General features: G+C 39.6%; 1 protein-coding gene and 1 pseudogene across 2 annotated transcripts in view; one reads left to right on the top strand and one right to left on the bottom strand.

Moving 5' to 3' along the window:
* The window catches only part of NELL1 (neural EGFL like 1), an 835,074-nt gene that overhangs the window by 113,167 nt on the left and 706,354 nt on the right, over window positions 1-15,553 (bottom strand). The window lies entirely within an intron of this gene.
* LOC109387446 (TIMELESS-interacting protein-like) overlaps window positions 11,750-15,553 on the top strand; it is a 67,460-nt pseudogene continuing 63,656 nt past the window's right edge.

Consider the following 15,553-nt stretch of genomic DNA (forward strand, 5'->3'; position numbering starts at 1 on the left):
GTCTTATACATGGGGAAATATGGTAAGTAATGTCATGTGCATCAACCCTAAGGGTAGAATAATGTTTTCATTGTTCAAAAGATAAGAGTTAAGCCTCTTTAGCAGGTACTGTCACACTTTCACTATGAGTCAGGCTCTGTTTTAGGCACCGGGGGTCTACAAGACCACAGTCTATAGACAGATGTCATGAAACTTCCTGAAGTCCAGGAGGCAGAGTGTTCTCAAAAACGTCCAACTGCCAGCCGCCAGCTGTCCTGATGCTGACTCTTGAAAGTACACAGCCAGGGGGTTTTCTCCTGGACTCCAGCTTTAGTATCCACTGTCATTAGCAATAGGAATCCATTTCATCTGCTTGTGCTCTCAGGAAATGTTTAGCAGGTCTTGGGAAAATGATAAGGATGTGTTTCTATTTTAATGCAACCCTTCCATTACTCTTTCAGTTACTGACATCAATCATGCTTGAAGACCATTATTAAGTAAATGCTGCAATCTTCATCGGGCCCAGATTAAAGAACCCATCTCCTGTAACCTTTTCCTCGGAGGAATGCCTTCATGGACCTTTTATCAATTTCACTGCTCTTTTCTGAGTGCTCTTCAATAGTCATTAAGTCTTGTATGAATAGAAATCATGAAAAATATGAATAAACCCTTTCTGAAGGCGTCTTTATGGGCTTGCCCTATATGCTCTTTGAATCTGGATTGACTTTACCTGTGGGGCATTCACATTAGTGGAACATGATTTAATATTTTGTACAGTCTGATTCTGATTTAAACACCATTTATTGAGCACTAATTATGTGCTAGGCAATATCCCAGCGGATTTTTCGCATGTCATCTCACTGACGTTTACAATGGCCTTTGGAGGAAGGCACTGTAAATTCCCATTTTATTGAGGAATAAACTGAGGCTCAGAGAGGTTAAGTGACTGGTGCTCTGTCTAAGACCACATAGCCAGGAGCCAGAAAAGCAGCTGTGAAGAAGAGGTGAAAGGCAGAAAACCACAAGAATAAAAAATCAGTTCAAGGGATATTTCCCCAAACATTCAGCCTGTCCTACTTTGTCTAGGAGGACAATATTAAGGAAAAAAATTACAACGAAGTCTTTTGAGAGAAACAGAGTGCAATTAACATTATAATTGGCTGAGCTGCTTCTTTCCACCTCTGTGCTATTGATTAGGCACATGTATATGCTAATCAGCTTCTCCTGGAGGTGGACAGAGCAATGTCCTTCCCATTGGACGCACAGAGGAGCTTTAATCAGGCATTCACTGCAGAGCAGTTCAGTTAGTGCCCCTGACGACAGAGGTCTGAAGGCTATTTTAACTCAAAGAGGAATTACTGCCCAGGATTTTCTGTCAGAGAAGTGTGACAATTTAGCATGGCTGTGGCTGACACTGTCAAGCCATATGGACATTTTAATAGCTTCATTTACAAAAGAGTCTTCCAGGTTGTGTGACAGTCAGGTTCTTCCCCAGACAGTGAAATTGTCCTTCCTCCCCACCCTGTTCGACTACTAAGTCAGACAATTAAGTTCACAAACTTGTTGCAATGATGTTGTTAACCTTTTTTGATATCAGAGAGGTTATTCATTATGAATTTGTACCAACTGGACAAACAGTTCATCAAATTTACTATTTGGAAGTGCTGAAAAGGCTGCATGAAAAAGTTAGATGACCTGAACTTTTCTCCAACAATTCATGGCTCTTGCATCATGACAATGCACCAGCTCACACGTCACTGCCTGTGAAGGAGTTTTTAGCCAGGAAACAAATAACTGTATTGGAACACCCTCCCTACACACCTGATCTGGCCCCCAATGACTGCTTTCTTTACCTGAAGATAAAGGAAATATTGAAAGGAAGACATTTTGATGACATTCAGGACATCAAGGGTAATACGATGACAGCTCTGATGGCTATTCCAGAAAAAGAGTTCCCAAATTGCTGTGAAGGGTGAACTAGGCTCTGGCATCAGTGCATAGCTTCCCAAGGGGAGTACTTCGAAGGTGACCATAGTGATATCCAGCAATGAGGTGTGTAGCACTTTTTCTAGGATGAGTTCATGAATTTAATTGTCAGGCCTCATAGTTCCTGCTGCTACAATATCACATTTGACTGATTTGCATTTCTTCTTGAATGGGAACAAGAGGCAATTTGTAGGAACAGCAACTCAGGTCCCTTTCTGGTAATAGAACGGTTAAAACAAAACTAGCCTTTGTACTTAGGATAGCTTCAAGTTTTGCTGATTCCAAAACTAAGAATAAAAGCTTCAGGAAGGAAACTTCTCATTACACTCCAGAAAGGGAAGGGTTTTTGCAGTTGGACCAAAGCGTAAATCAGTCATTTGTTATTTTCCAAGGTCTCTCATTGTGTCCTAAGTAAATTTGGGAGAAAAAAAAATAGTGATTTTTACACACAAGTAGTTTTCAGATCAATTAAATTGTTCAAACATGAGCTCTACTCATTCTGTACCAGAGCGAGAAGACAAGGTAGGGGAAGGAGATTTGGGGAGAGCCCCAGAAATCATACCAAACAAGAAAAAGTTGAATGACTTGGAGATGTTCATCCTGGAAAAAGGAAGATTTAAGACTGTGGGGAAAGCTGATAGTATAAAAGTGGAAGGAGAATTAGAATTTTATCCGCTTTTCATCACTCAATACCCATTATATTAATATGTTATTATAAAATAAGTTGTTGAAAAAGCTTCACTCTTGATAACTGTCCTTGAGAGAAGCAATGCTCTCTTGGCTCCATCCAGTGTATTTTCTGGTGTGTCTTCCCAATAGTCCTCAAAAGGGACAGGCACAAATGGAACAGTCCTAAATCATACAGCGAGTAAGTTACCCTTTATTGATTTCTCTTTCCATTTTCTGGTAACAAGGAGTAGGGCTCCATTCTCTAAGACTTCCTAATAATTTTAGTGAATAAAGAGAGAGAAAGGCCCATTACCACATGCATAGAGCATAGCCAGAACTAATTGTTTAGTTTCTGTAGTATGTATTTTTATCAAATGACCTACTGTTGAAAGCAAGCGGTTTAAACATTTCTGGTAGTGATAACAAGGATCCTTTGTTAAGTCAATTTATTTAAGAAAGAGTTTAATCAATGAGAAATTGTAAGTAATTAATTGTACAGATGCAACTCAGACGATGTCATGGAAGTAGCAATGCCTTTAAGATATCATTTAAATACAGTAAGTTCCTAACATGCTTAAGTCGTTGGCAAGATAGCTTCTTGTGCATGGAGATTTTCAGGCAATGGCGTGGTGGCTGTTTGTTATGATATTCTGGAGTTAAGTCCAATACTGGATAGAGGGCAGGACTCAGTGATCTCTGACGTATCTTCAATCTGAGACTTTATAATTCTTTGCTGTTCTTTCTTTGAACCCCTATTACTCAGCTTGTGCTATGCTAACTAACAAACCCGATATTTCTCAATGACTTACAACAATCACAACAACACAATTGTTTCCTGTACATATTACATAAGGCTGCAAGTCAGCTCAAGCTCTGCTCTGGGTCTGCAATTAACTTGCTCGACTTATCTTCCCATTATGGACACCAGGTTGAGAGAGCAGCCGTTTTGTACAACCTGCTTCCTCTTGTAGCAGGGAGCATCTGCTTGGATGCAACCTACATCTTCTTCACGCACACGCTAATAGCAAAAGCAAGTCACAAGACTAGTCTTGCCAATGTATATTCCTCATACGGAATAGGAAGGAAACAGATAGCTATGAACAACATTACAATTAAACACAGAACCATTCAGGCTGGGGACCTGTGGATCATAATTAAATTTTTCCCAGCAGGGTACAACTTCAGACATCAATACTTCCAATTAAAACGACACTGAGATATGGCCCTGCCATGACTCCACATAATTAAAAAAAGCATAGATAAAATAAATAGAAGAGCTTTCAAGGAAGTTGGGTTATAACAAATATTAATATGAGGCAAAGGAAACATTTAGGGTGTGAAGATAGATTTTCCTTTTAGCTTTTTTTTTCTTTTTTTTCCTTTTGTTTTTCTCATATGCAGGCTGTAAAGTTCCTGGCCATATCAGAAAGAGCATGGTGACCAACTACAGGGATATATGTGACAATGAAAGAGTCCCGCTCCACTCTGGGTCTCTTGCTAAGATGTCTTCCAGCTCTGATGTTCATTGAAGTGAGATAAGAGATATGAAAAAAACTTTGCCAAATAACAAGAGGGAAGGAGAGAAACAGAGCGAGAGGGGGACGGAGGCAGCATGCATGAATCATCATTAATATTAGTTGTATTAACTAAAGTTAATATACTTTGTGCATTAATTAATGATGACTGTGTGTAGTAAACTTGCCACAGTTATTATACAGAAGATGACAATCCAGATTAGGTTTTATTGAAATGGGAAGTGAGAAAAACAACATCCAATTATAACAGAGGTATTGTAGAAGAAAGATATCATTTACGTTAAACTTTACAACACAAAGAAGGAATTTGCTACAGCATCTCTGTGAGTAATTTTGGTGCAGTGAAAGTGCAAGAGGCTTTCAGGTTTAATTCCCAGCTGCTTCAGTTACTAGGCTGGCAATATTGAGTAAATTTCCAATCTCTGTTGACCACAATAGGCTCCTGTAAAACAGGACACCACTACTTACCACTAATTTAATAAATTTTGATTAAATGCCCATTATATGCTGGGCAGTGTTCTGGACTTCGGGAATTTGGCAGTAAGCAAGGCAAAAGTCTCTATTCTCTTGATGTGTACTATCTAGAGAGGAACTCAGACAATAAACTAATATATTAATATACACCATAATGTTAGGTGGTATTAAGTGGGATGAAGAAAACTAAACTTGGATGGAAAGCAGCCAAGATCAGTGGTGGGAGATGATCTATATTATACCAGGTAGTTAGAGAAGACCTCTCTGAACAGTGACCAGCATGAAGAGTGAGAGGTGGGAGGTGGGGTGGGGTGAGGGGGGGCCATAGGGGTAGGGAAGGGGGATGACCACTCCAGGCAGAAGGCACAGGGAGGACAAAAAATCTCTAGGAAGAAATGAAGTTAAAGTCAATGAAGAAAGTCAATATGACTAAAGCAATTTAAGCAACAGTGAAGGAGATGAGAAAAAGAGGTAAGCAGAGGCCAGATCATGCAGTATCTCCTAGGTCCAGGTTGAGGTTACATTTTTAATGTAAGTGGGGTGATATGCCAGGAGATGGTTTTGTAATAGAGAAATATCTTAAAAGTAGTACATGGTACATAATGTTATTTAGGAAACATTTTATTTTTCCTTCCCTTATCCTTCACACTGTAAAGTACAGCATCCATTTAGAATATCTAAACAGACAACTTGGAGCCATGAAGTTCTTGGAATAGAGCTTTGTGCCACTTTTAAGGGGTATTTTGTTCTCTTTAATACAGATTAGTAGAAAGAGTTACTTGATTTTTTAGATGGATTTGACTCTAATATACTATAGGGTGTCCCATCTACACCTCATAATTCACCCCCAAATGATTTGTCAGCCAAAAAAAAAAAAAGACAGAAATTGGTTACATGCAAATTACCTGGCCCACAAAAAATCTAGATCCTGCTCAGGTTTTCTCATGCCAAATAATTTGACAGAGGGAATGCCAAGTTACCTATGAGGACAGTTATCTCTCTAATCTGGGGACAATTTGAAAGTATTTGTTCTTTTCTTATAAAAACAAAAGGAACCTTGATAATCTCATATGATCTGAATAGAATTGAGGTCACCTCTCAGAAATTCCTTGTTAAAATATGAACAAGTAACATCAAATGAGTAATATAGTAGACCAATGATCTCTTCATGTGGACAGATCTATAGCTTAGTCAGTTGGTCACCTAGAAGGTCTGAATATCCATCTAACATAGAACAAATGAGTTTGATATGGGAAAATAAATGGAAAAGGGTCTTCCCTTTCCTAAGTGGTTAGGGCTCAAGGATTGCTGGCCTAGAGGCCCAGAGGCCACATGGAGCAGAAATGAGGGAACTGATGGGAACATGAGATTTCTCATCTCTCTACTGTTCCATATTCCTCCACCTGGAATCTTGCCCTCATCCCCAACACTCATATCTTTTTCAAGAGTCCGGTTCAAATGCTGCCAGTCATGAAGTTTCCCTGATTCCTCAGTAGGAAAACTCTCTCATCTGAACTTCCATTGGCTTACCTGTGTCTATCAATGGCACTGAGCACTTTCCACCTTGAATTTTGGTTACCTTTTGTCCCGCATGTTTTGCCTTCCTGGTATTATAAAAATAACTTGAGACTAAGAGTGAATTTGATTAATCTTTGTGTCTCTATTTTCTAAATCTGGGAGCTTTGTATAGTGCTTTATCCAAAGTAGGCATCTAATAACGTAATATCATGGCTGGCTTAATAGATGGAAAGAAGGAAAGAAGGAAGGGAGGAAGGAAGGAAGGAACTGTTAACATTTCCTATTTGGTTGTTTCCTCTTGGACATTCTATGATCTCAGCAGACATCAACAATACCAATTCTCTAGATTGTCCAAGAAAAAAGCAGAGCTTTGTCATTTTTTTCTAGGAATTCCTCCCTAATTTTTCATACAACCCTATCTGATTTGATTCAAAGATTCCACTGATCCTTCTCTTTCTCTCAGTATAATGAGATAACAAACAAGACATGTCACAAGTAGAGGACATTTTTATTTTCCAAGAGGCATCTGAGAATATACTCTCAATAGTTACTTGCAAACCTAGCTGTGGGTAATAATTTATGAATTATTATTCATTATTTGAGTAATTTATGACTCAATAATAATCAAAAGAGTTATGTGCTTAATGGCATGAGTTAAAATAATATTGTAATGCTCCAAATATTTAAAGTTCAACAGTTAAGGTTAAGGGAACGCAAGTTGTACTTGATAAACTGACAGTGTCTCAGATATCTGGAAATATAGTCAAACTAATGATGAAGAGAACTGGAGGCAGGAAAGGAGTTTGCTAATCAGGAAAAGAGTGAATTGAATTTTTCCAGATACTGAAAGTATTGACAACAGTGAGCCACAGCTGGGCAGAGTAGTTTAAAAAACAAACAAACAAACAAATAAACAAAAACAGGTAGTGAATGTTATGTCTTGCTTCTGGGAGCTTAGACCATTCAAAGGCTATTAGGATGAAAATATCAGTCTTGTCCCTGTTGACTCTGATGCTAAAGTCACTCCTGAAATTGAACTCAAGTGAACTCCAGTCTAGAGGAACAGGTCAAAATAAATACTTTAAACCTTGTTTCTTTTCTATTTGTTGACAAGAGTCAACATGGACTTTTAATATGAAGCAAAAAAATTTAATTTTTAATATTTCACTTGCAGCTACATATATTCAATTAGGAGCCTTCATTTACTTTCACATGTGTGCATACATGCATATGAACATGTCTGTATGTATGTGTGTTTGTTCAGTGAGGTGATAAAGAATACAAACTTGAAGGGCCCGCAGAGTTGCTCAGTTGGTTAAGAGATTGCTCAAGAGTGCGAGCTCTGAGAAACAGCAGTTCGAGTCCTGCCGGAGCTGAGTTGCCAATAGGTGGCAGGATGGCTCAGCTGAAAAAAAAAAAAAATGAACTTGGGAGTTACACAGAACTGGTTGAGTGTTTCAGGTTTGTCTCTTTATAGCTCTTGACTTTGGATAAGTCCTAGGATGCCCAACCCTCAGTTTCTTCATTTCTATAATGAGAATAACGATGGTACTTTCCTTACTGAATTCTTGTGATTATTGAATGTGATGAGAAATGGAAAATGCTTATCATAATAGGCAAACAATAAATGTAGATATTATATTGTTCTATCACTTTCACTTAATGTTTAAAATTATTTCAGTTCTTTAAAGTCTATATCATTTAAGGGCAATATCATGCTTCTGCCACCTATTCACCAACATATTTAGCTCACCAGCTATGAAACATGGTTCTGTGGATCAGAAAGACCCAAAAATAAATCAGAAAGAAATACAGACCAGAATAGTTTTATTAAAGTGTGTTCTAGTGGGCAAGATTGAAAAAGTGGCAAGCCTGGTAATTTTATCTTGGGCTCAATTGCATTCATATTCCTCAGGCTACTTTCCCTGAAATTTCTGAAGTCATTTCCAAGCCTATAATCTTTTCTCAAATACAGAGAAAGGGACCATTGAAAAGATAGTAAAATGGCTGGTGTGCAATGTATCCAGGTATAAAGCCACTTTTCCTTCCATTTTTCTGACTTGCAGGAATTGACAAACACTAACAAATGGCAAGGAAGTAAATCTGGGGAAAATTTCGCTGAAGGCTTTGTAGCCTTAAACACATGTGCTTTTGTCTTGGGTTTGGGTATGATCTTTTCTAAGTATAATGATGAGAATTGATGACAATTAACATTTATAAGTGACTATTATTTACAAAACAACTTGCTATGTACTGCACATTCATTGTTACGTTTATTGTTCACAACAACCCTGGTGAAGACAGTACTGCTAGTATCACTTCAGAAATGAGAAAGTCGAGGCTCAGAGAGTTTAAATCATTTGTCCAGGTGACACAGCAGTAATTGGTAGTGTAGGATCTGAGCTCTAGATTTAGAGCTCCTAACTGCTGCACAACCCTGATCAGGACTCAGGACCCCATGTGCTCTAAGCATCCACTCTGCTCAGGTGCTGGCAATATCAGAATAGTGAGGAAGGCATGGCCTCTGTCCTTGAGGAGTTCACAGACTAGTGAAAAGGAGAAACACTTAAATGAATGTCAATGCAGTAGGATAAGTCCTGGTCATAAAGATGCACACACTGTATAGGACCGGCACCACCATTGGCCTGGAGCCGGCAGGGAATGTCCTAGAAGGAGTGACATTATAACTAAGTCTTCAAAGAGTAGGGACATAAAAAGCAAATGTCAGGAATTTAAAATGATGAAGACAAAAATATGAAAAGAGATATATTGGGAGGCCTATGTATGGCTGAAATATATAGTTAAAGGCAAGAGAAGGCAAGACATGAGACTGAAGAAGTGACCAGATCATAGAGAACCTAAGATATCACCCTAAGGACACTGACCTCTACCCTCTTGATTCTAGACAAAGGGAGCCACTGAGGCATTTTATCAGGAGAGTGATGTGATTATATTGGAATTTTAGATGCATGATGAATTTAGATGAATTTTGGGTTTACTGGCATAGAGTAAACCCTTAAAAACGATTAGGTATGATTTACTTTTTATGGAGGAAGGTTGGAAAGCATTAACCAAGTTCTACTCTTAATTATATAATAGTTTTCAGATGAAGAAACCAAAGAAGGGGTGATAAATGTCATCAGTGGTAACATTTGCATTCAGAAAAGCCTACTGTGTGTCTCAATGCAGTTTAAAAAGGGGAAAAACTTGGCAGTCTGGAAATGCACCAAGGTATAACTAATCTTTTTTTCTAAACAATGTAGTGGTACTTATACTTTTATAATTCCTTTTGGATTCAAGATGCTGCAAACCAACACCCTTTATTCCGCTAGCACCTCACTTATCTCAAACACAATGCTTACTCTACTGCATTATCATTGTTTTCCTTTGTACAAGGAAAGCTCTGGACTTTGAGCAACTTGAAATCTGTTTCTCTATCTTTGCTCCCTAAACCTAGAAAAATAAGTAGTATATAGTCCTTAATTCCCATTAGTTGAACGAATAAGAGGATCCCCAGTTTAATTGCAATGCAAGTGAAGGGGAATGGGAAAGGAAGCCCATTCTTCTAGGTTCTGCTCCAACCTACAACGAGCTCTGGCAAAGGAGATTATAGTGAGCAGGATGGGGTCAGTAGGAATCTCACTTTCTTCTGAAATTATGGAATTCTAGGGCTGGAAGAAAAACCAAGGGCCATTTTCTAACCCAACCTGCACGGCTTTTTGTTTAGGTGGAGGGAAGGTACTAGGTACTTTTGCAAAACCTTTCCTTGTAACTGTTGTTCAGCCCAGTAATTTTCACTTCTAGGACTCAGGAAAAATCTACTGAAAAAAGAAAATGGTCCTGCAATTGCATGAAAATGGACTTCTAGTCATCCTACTTACATGTTCTGTCGGTCCAGAAAAATGGAAATGTGTTTGGATGGACAGTAAGCTGGCCATTGAAAATTCCATAGATCATTTTATTTATAATTGAGTTGATCTGCACTCTCATTTCTATTAGGACAGAGGTCCTGGGCATTCCTGGTAAATCCTGGAAATGTCTGTTCTCCTTGCTCATGGATGAATGCTTTCTGGCTAATAAAGCCTAGGATTCACAACAGAAAAATATCTCCAGTGTGTGAAAGGAGGGAAGTGTTCATTATCTTTCCAGGCAGAGCTCCTCAGGAGAACTTTGCTTCATCTGTAAGTGTAGCCTGCTTGCTGTGTTCTCCAAATATGCTTTCAGGTAAAACTAATCACCTCCATTAACAGAAAGTGTATTTGGGTGGGCATCTACTTTCTTTACATTCCCTGCAGGGCATCATGGTTCCTGGGTCTCCACTGCCCCACTCTCACCCCAGGTATACTTTCCTTAACTAGAAAAATGCTCTTAAATATTATCAACCTTGGTCCTTTTAGGTAGGACTATAGACACTACCTATCTACTTTATCATTTTTTCACTTTCCAGTGAAGTAATAACTTGTTGATGAATTGACAAATAGAAAATCACCACTGGAGAAGCCAATTGCAGACTGGATATAGACATTTCACAATTTAATTAAAATGCAATTACCTGTAAGTCTTCTTATTGACAAATTATTGGCCCAAAATAATAATAAAATGAGCATCACTACGTAAGGTTAGGCAAAAGAAAAATACAGAAGAAACAAAACTGATATTAATATAATTAAATAGTGATTTATATATAATTAGGAATCAGGAATTACAGTAATCAAAAGCCATGTCCAACTTGAAACACTTGTAATGTTCAGTTAATAAAGCATCCTTCCCTCAAATTCCAAGAATTCTGTCTCTGTGAGTTGAGAAGTTTTTCAACATGGCCAGGCATCTCAGTAGAATAGATAACTGACTCTTGAGAAAAACTTGAGAAAGATCTAATTTTACAATAGACATGGCAGATATTAGTAGCCCTTAATAAACCTTTTAGTATGTTCATTGCTAATAGCCCTTAGTCAGTGCAGTTGAGGACAATCCCATTGTTGGTGGTTTCATTCTGAGTCTACTAAGAGGCTTGCCAGTGGGACTTCAGATCCATTTTTAGATATATTTTGAGAATCTCTGTCCTAGAGCTATTTTCAAACTGTGTTTACCAGAGCGTTAAAGGCTGCAGGGGAGCTTAGGGAAAAAAACAGAGTGGGCTAGAGAAACCTTTTGTTTCTTCTCAGCTTTACTCAGAACAACTCTGCTTTCATTACATTGAAACTCAAGAATTCCAGGTGCTTCTCATCCATCTATTGCAGGGGCTCCCCATCTAATCACACCGGATGTCTCCTGTTACTAACACACATTTTGTAATGTTTTCTCCATTATCCTGCAATGAGTACTTTAAATATTATAAATCATCTACATACATAATCTTGAAAAAATTAACATAAACTCTAAATTTAAGATACCAAAACATGTATTTGTAATAAAATAATGTATACTCTGTGAAAGACTGGGCATGGCTATTCTAGAAAACATAACAAAGGCAGTTAGGTGCTTCCTGCTGATACGTTTATATTTATGTGAAACAGGACAACAGCCAATGATTGATTTTCAACACTTTTTTCTTACAGTTGATACTTTTAAAGGCAACATAAATATACATGTCCATATCCAGATCACAATCACCAGGAATACAGCTGCGACTGCAGAACAATGCAGGTATAGTTGTATTAGAGCCACAAATAATGTAAGTAGCATTGTCACAGTGATACAATTTTCCAAGATAAAGTCAGAGCATTTATTTTATGCCAGGAGCTGCTCTAAGTACATTACGTTATTGACTCATTTAATGCTCACAACATTTTGAGTAGGTGCTGTTACTGTCGTGTCTGCTTACTTGCGGGCCGTGAAAGAATGCATGAAGTCAGGTAGAAATAGAGAAGGAAAAGGAAGATTTATTAAAGTGAGAGAAGGGTCAGCTGGGCAGAGTCTGCTGAAACTACTGCAAACTACTGCGTCGAGTCTTTGGTCTCAAGTTTTATATTTTCCTGTATTTTGGGGTGGGGGAAGGTGCGGTAAAGCTGGTTATCGCAACCTTTGCACACGTTATGTAGATTTAAGTTGGAGCCAGGGGAGTGGATTCCATACTGATGCAAAACCTCCCCCAAGTCACAGGGCTAGCACTGGGTCTAAGTAAATAGAAACATTGAAATTGTATGGTAGGGCCCGCCCAGTGGCTCAGTTGGTTAAGAGTTAGCTTAAGAGGGCAAACTCTGAGCAACAGGGCCGCCGGTTCGATTCCCACGTGGGCTAGTGAAGCTGTGCCTGAGCTGAGCTGCCACTGAACTGCCAACAGGTGGCAGGATGGCTCAGCTGGTGAGAGCACATGCTCCTAACAAGACTACCTGTTCGATGGTGGGCTATGCTCACCAGCAACTAAGACTGAACTCGGCACCTTGAGCTGAGCTGCCGCCCGGATGGCTCAGTGGATAGAGTGCCTGCTCTTAACAACAAGGCAGCTGGGTTCGACTCTTGCATGGGATGGTGGCTATGCCCACCCGCAACTAAGATTGTAACACAGCACCTTGAACTTAGAGGCCACAAGCTGCCAACGGGCAGCCAGATGGCAACTGGCGCCCTCCACAACTAAGATTGAAGAACAACAACTTGGCTGGTCCCCCTCCCCAATTCCCCAACACTGTTCCCCTCCCCCAATTCCCCAATTTAAAAACACAAAAACAAAAACAAACTGCATAGTAAATATATAGGAAGCAGAATCATTAAGAGGCAAAGAAAGCTTTCAAAAAGTCCCAAGCAAAATTACACTTATTAATTAGAATTATACCAGAGATCCAAATCTCAAAAATAGAAGATTTAGTACCACCATTACAATTCCGTCTTAACAGTTACTATCCCCAATTTAGAGCTAATAAAACAGACTCAGGATAGTTAAGTAACTTGGCCAAAGTCACAGCAAGCTAGTAAGTGTAGGCTCTGGGATTCAAAGCCGGGCAGGCTGGCTCCAGAAATCTGTGGTTTTAACCCTTGTGTTAAGTCTCTTGGAGAGCAATTCCTGGGGAAGCTCTAAAAAACCAAACCAAAAAAAAAGTACACTCTCCCCCCAATTACTCCAGTTGTAGCATATCTGGAAAAAGCAATGTGTATAAAAACTGGGTAATAAATACTACTTGTCATATGTGAAACAGAGGTGGGTTCTAAGCTTAGCTACTTACAAACTGCTTTTTCATCTACATCAGCGGTTCTCAACCTCTCAACCTTCCTAATGCCACGACCCCTTAATACAGTTCCTCATGTTGTGGTGACCCCCAACCATACAATTATTTTCGTTACTACTCTATAACTGTAATTTTGCTACTGTTATGAATCGTAATGTAAGTATCTTTTTGTTTTCCAATGGTCTTAGGCGACCCCTGTGAAAGGGTCATTCGACCCCCAAAGGGGTTGGGACCCACCAGGTTGAGAACCACTGATCTATATGAATGTCTGGGGAGATAGTCATATCAATCATAGAAGATATGGGACACGTCTTCAATGTCAAGAACTGTCCATCACATTGCAGGACAGCTGACAACCCTGGTTACTGCCTACTAAAAAATGATAGTACCCCATCTTATCACTATGAAAACCAGTGGTATCATCACAGATTTCCAAAACTCCTCCTAGTGGCTAAAGTCCTCCCTGATCATTAGTATCCAAACTCGGCTGCCTGGAGCCTCAGAGGACATCTCATTCTCTTCCCAAATTCAAACAGGGCAGCAGCTCTGCTTTTATCTATCTTATGCACTGGAATTCCAGGGAAGACAGTTTCTAGGAAAATAAAAACTTTTTGCTACTTTAAAAAGGTCTTCAAATTAATTCTCCAGGCTAGGACTCACTCATCTCTTCTCACTGGGCATAACAGAAACACCTGCCTGTGGTCCTTACCATCTGCTCCTGCCTTCTTTCTTCCTGGGTGAGCACGCCGCTAATGCCTCAATAATCTGTCACAACAAAGAGCTGCAGTGACAGACTCGTGGCTCAGCTAGAGAACTCTGATGCTGCTAGTGGTGTCTCTGTCCGAACTGATGTCCAAGGGATCGGCATGACCCTACAGGACTGTGTGCCTGCCCCTCTTGACTTTAGCTAGTTGGGTGCCACGTCTGATCCATGGGACATCAGTGGTCTTTTCTGTGGTACTGGGAGCCTGTACTGCCACCAGAGTCTCACCTGGAGGGCTGGAAGCAAAACTAAAGCTGCTATTGCTAATAGAGTCCTGGACTAGGGAGCAGGAGACACAGTGCTCTGCCACTAATTAGCTGTGTAGCCTTAAGCAAATTACTCCCCCTCTCTGGTTTCAGTCTCTTCATGTGTAAAATAAGACTCCGTTTCAAGATTCCCAGAGCCCTTTTCATCTCTGACCCTGTCTCCTCTCTGATCCTCACAGATCCTCAGTCAGCTGCAGGTAGAAAGAGTGCGTACAGCTCCAAGGCGAGGCCAATTGCACAGCCAGCTAAAGACGAGCAAGAAGAACTTTTCTGGGGCTATGGCTTGCGCTTTTTACATGCAAGTAAGCTAGCAGTTATTTTGACCTCTTTAAAGCATCAGCAGGAAGCAGCAGCTCAAGGGAAGCGATGGAATGGTATGAACAATAGCAGTGATAACAATGTTTTAAGGAAAATGTGTTTTAGAATGAGCTTTTGCCTGGATTTTATAGTCTACTTATCCAACGCATCCCCCTTGCTCTTTTCCTCTTTATACCAGAAAATGACTTGTCTGGGAGGCTGTCCATGGAATTAAAAAAAAAAAAGTGAATGAATGAGGCTCAAGGAGAAACCGGAAAAAAACTGGGCAGGAGGGAATTTTATAAGGCGGCGATTGCAATGTCAAATGTAGCTTCTTCAGAAAAAATGAAACTGGTGCAATAAGGTCTGGATAGATGCCAAATGTGATTGTCAGGAGGAGGATGGAGAACTTCACAGCCAATTAGAGGGCTTAGGTTCCAGCAAATCGTTAGGATGTTGCATATTAGAAACAGGTCAGGCCTTGGAGTGAGAAGCTTCTAATTTGAGAGCCAGTTTAGTCTCTTACTAATTCGGTGACTTTGGGCAAATTACCTAATTATTTGGGTCTCAGTTTCCTCATTGACAAACATTATTATTGCCAATATTTTCTATTATTAGCTGCTAATATTTTGTATCAGTAGAATTCCTTTCAAAATTTAAATCTTAGAGTCCTAATAATTTAAACAAATAAAAGGGGAGCTGTTCTAGGGCCCCTGCTACTTCCTGTCCACTGATTCCAAAGGGGGGCCCTAGAACACTTCTTCAAGGATCCTGGGGATGTTTGAAAACCATCAGACTGCATTCTCCCTAAGATCTTTTCCATTCTAAAGTATTCTTTCATGTATTCAACAGACATTTATCGTAAGCCTCATCCACGCCAGCCACTGCTAGGTGCTGAGTATA

Source organism: Hipposideros armiger, unplaced genomic scaffold, assembly GCF_001890085.2.
Source record: "Hipposideros armiger isolate ML-2016 unplaced genomic scaffold, ASM189008v1 scaffold_159, whole genome shotgun sequence".
NCBI classification, from domain to species: Eukaryota; Metazoa; Chordata; class Mammalia; order Chiroptera; family Hipposideridae; genus Hipposideros; species Hipposideros armiger.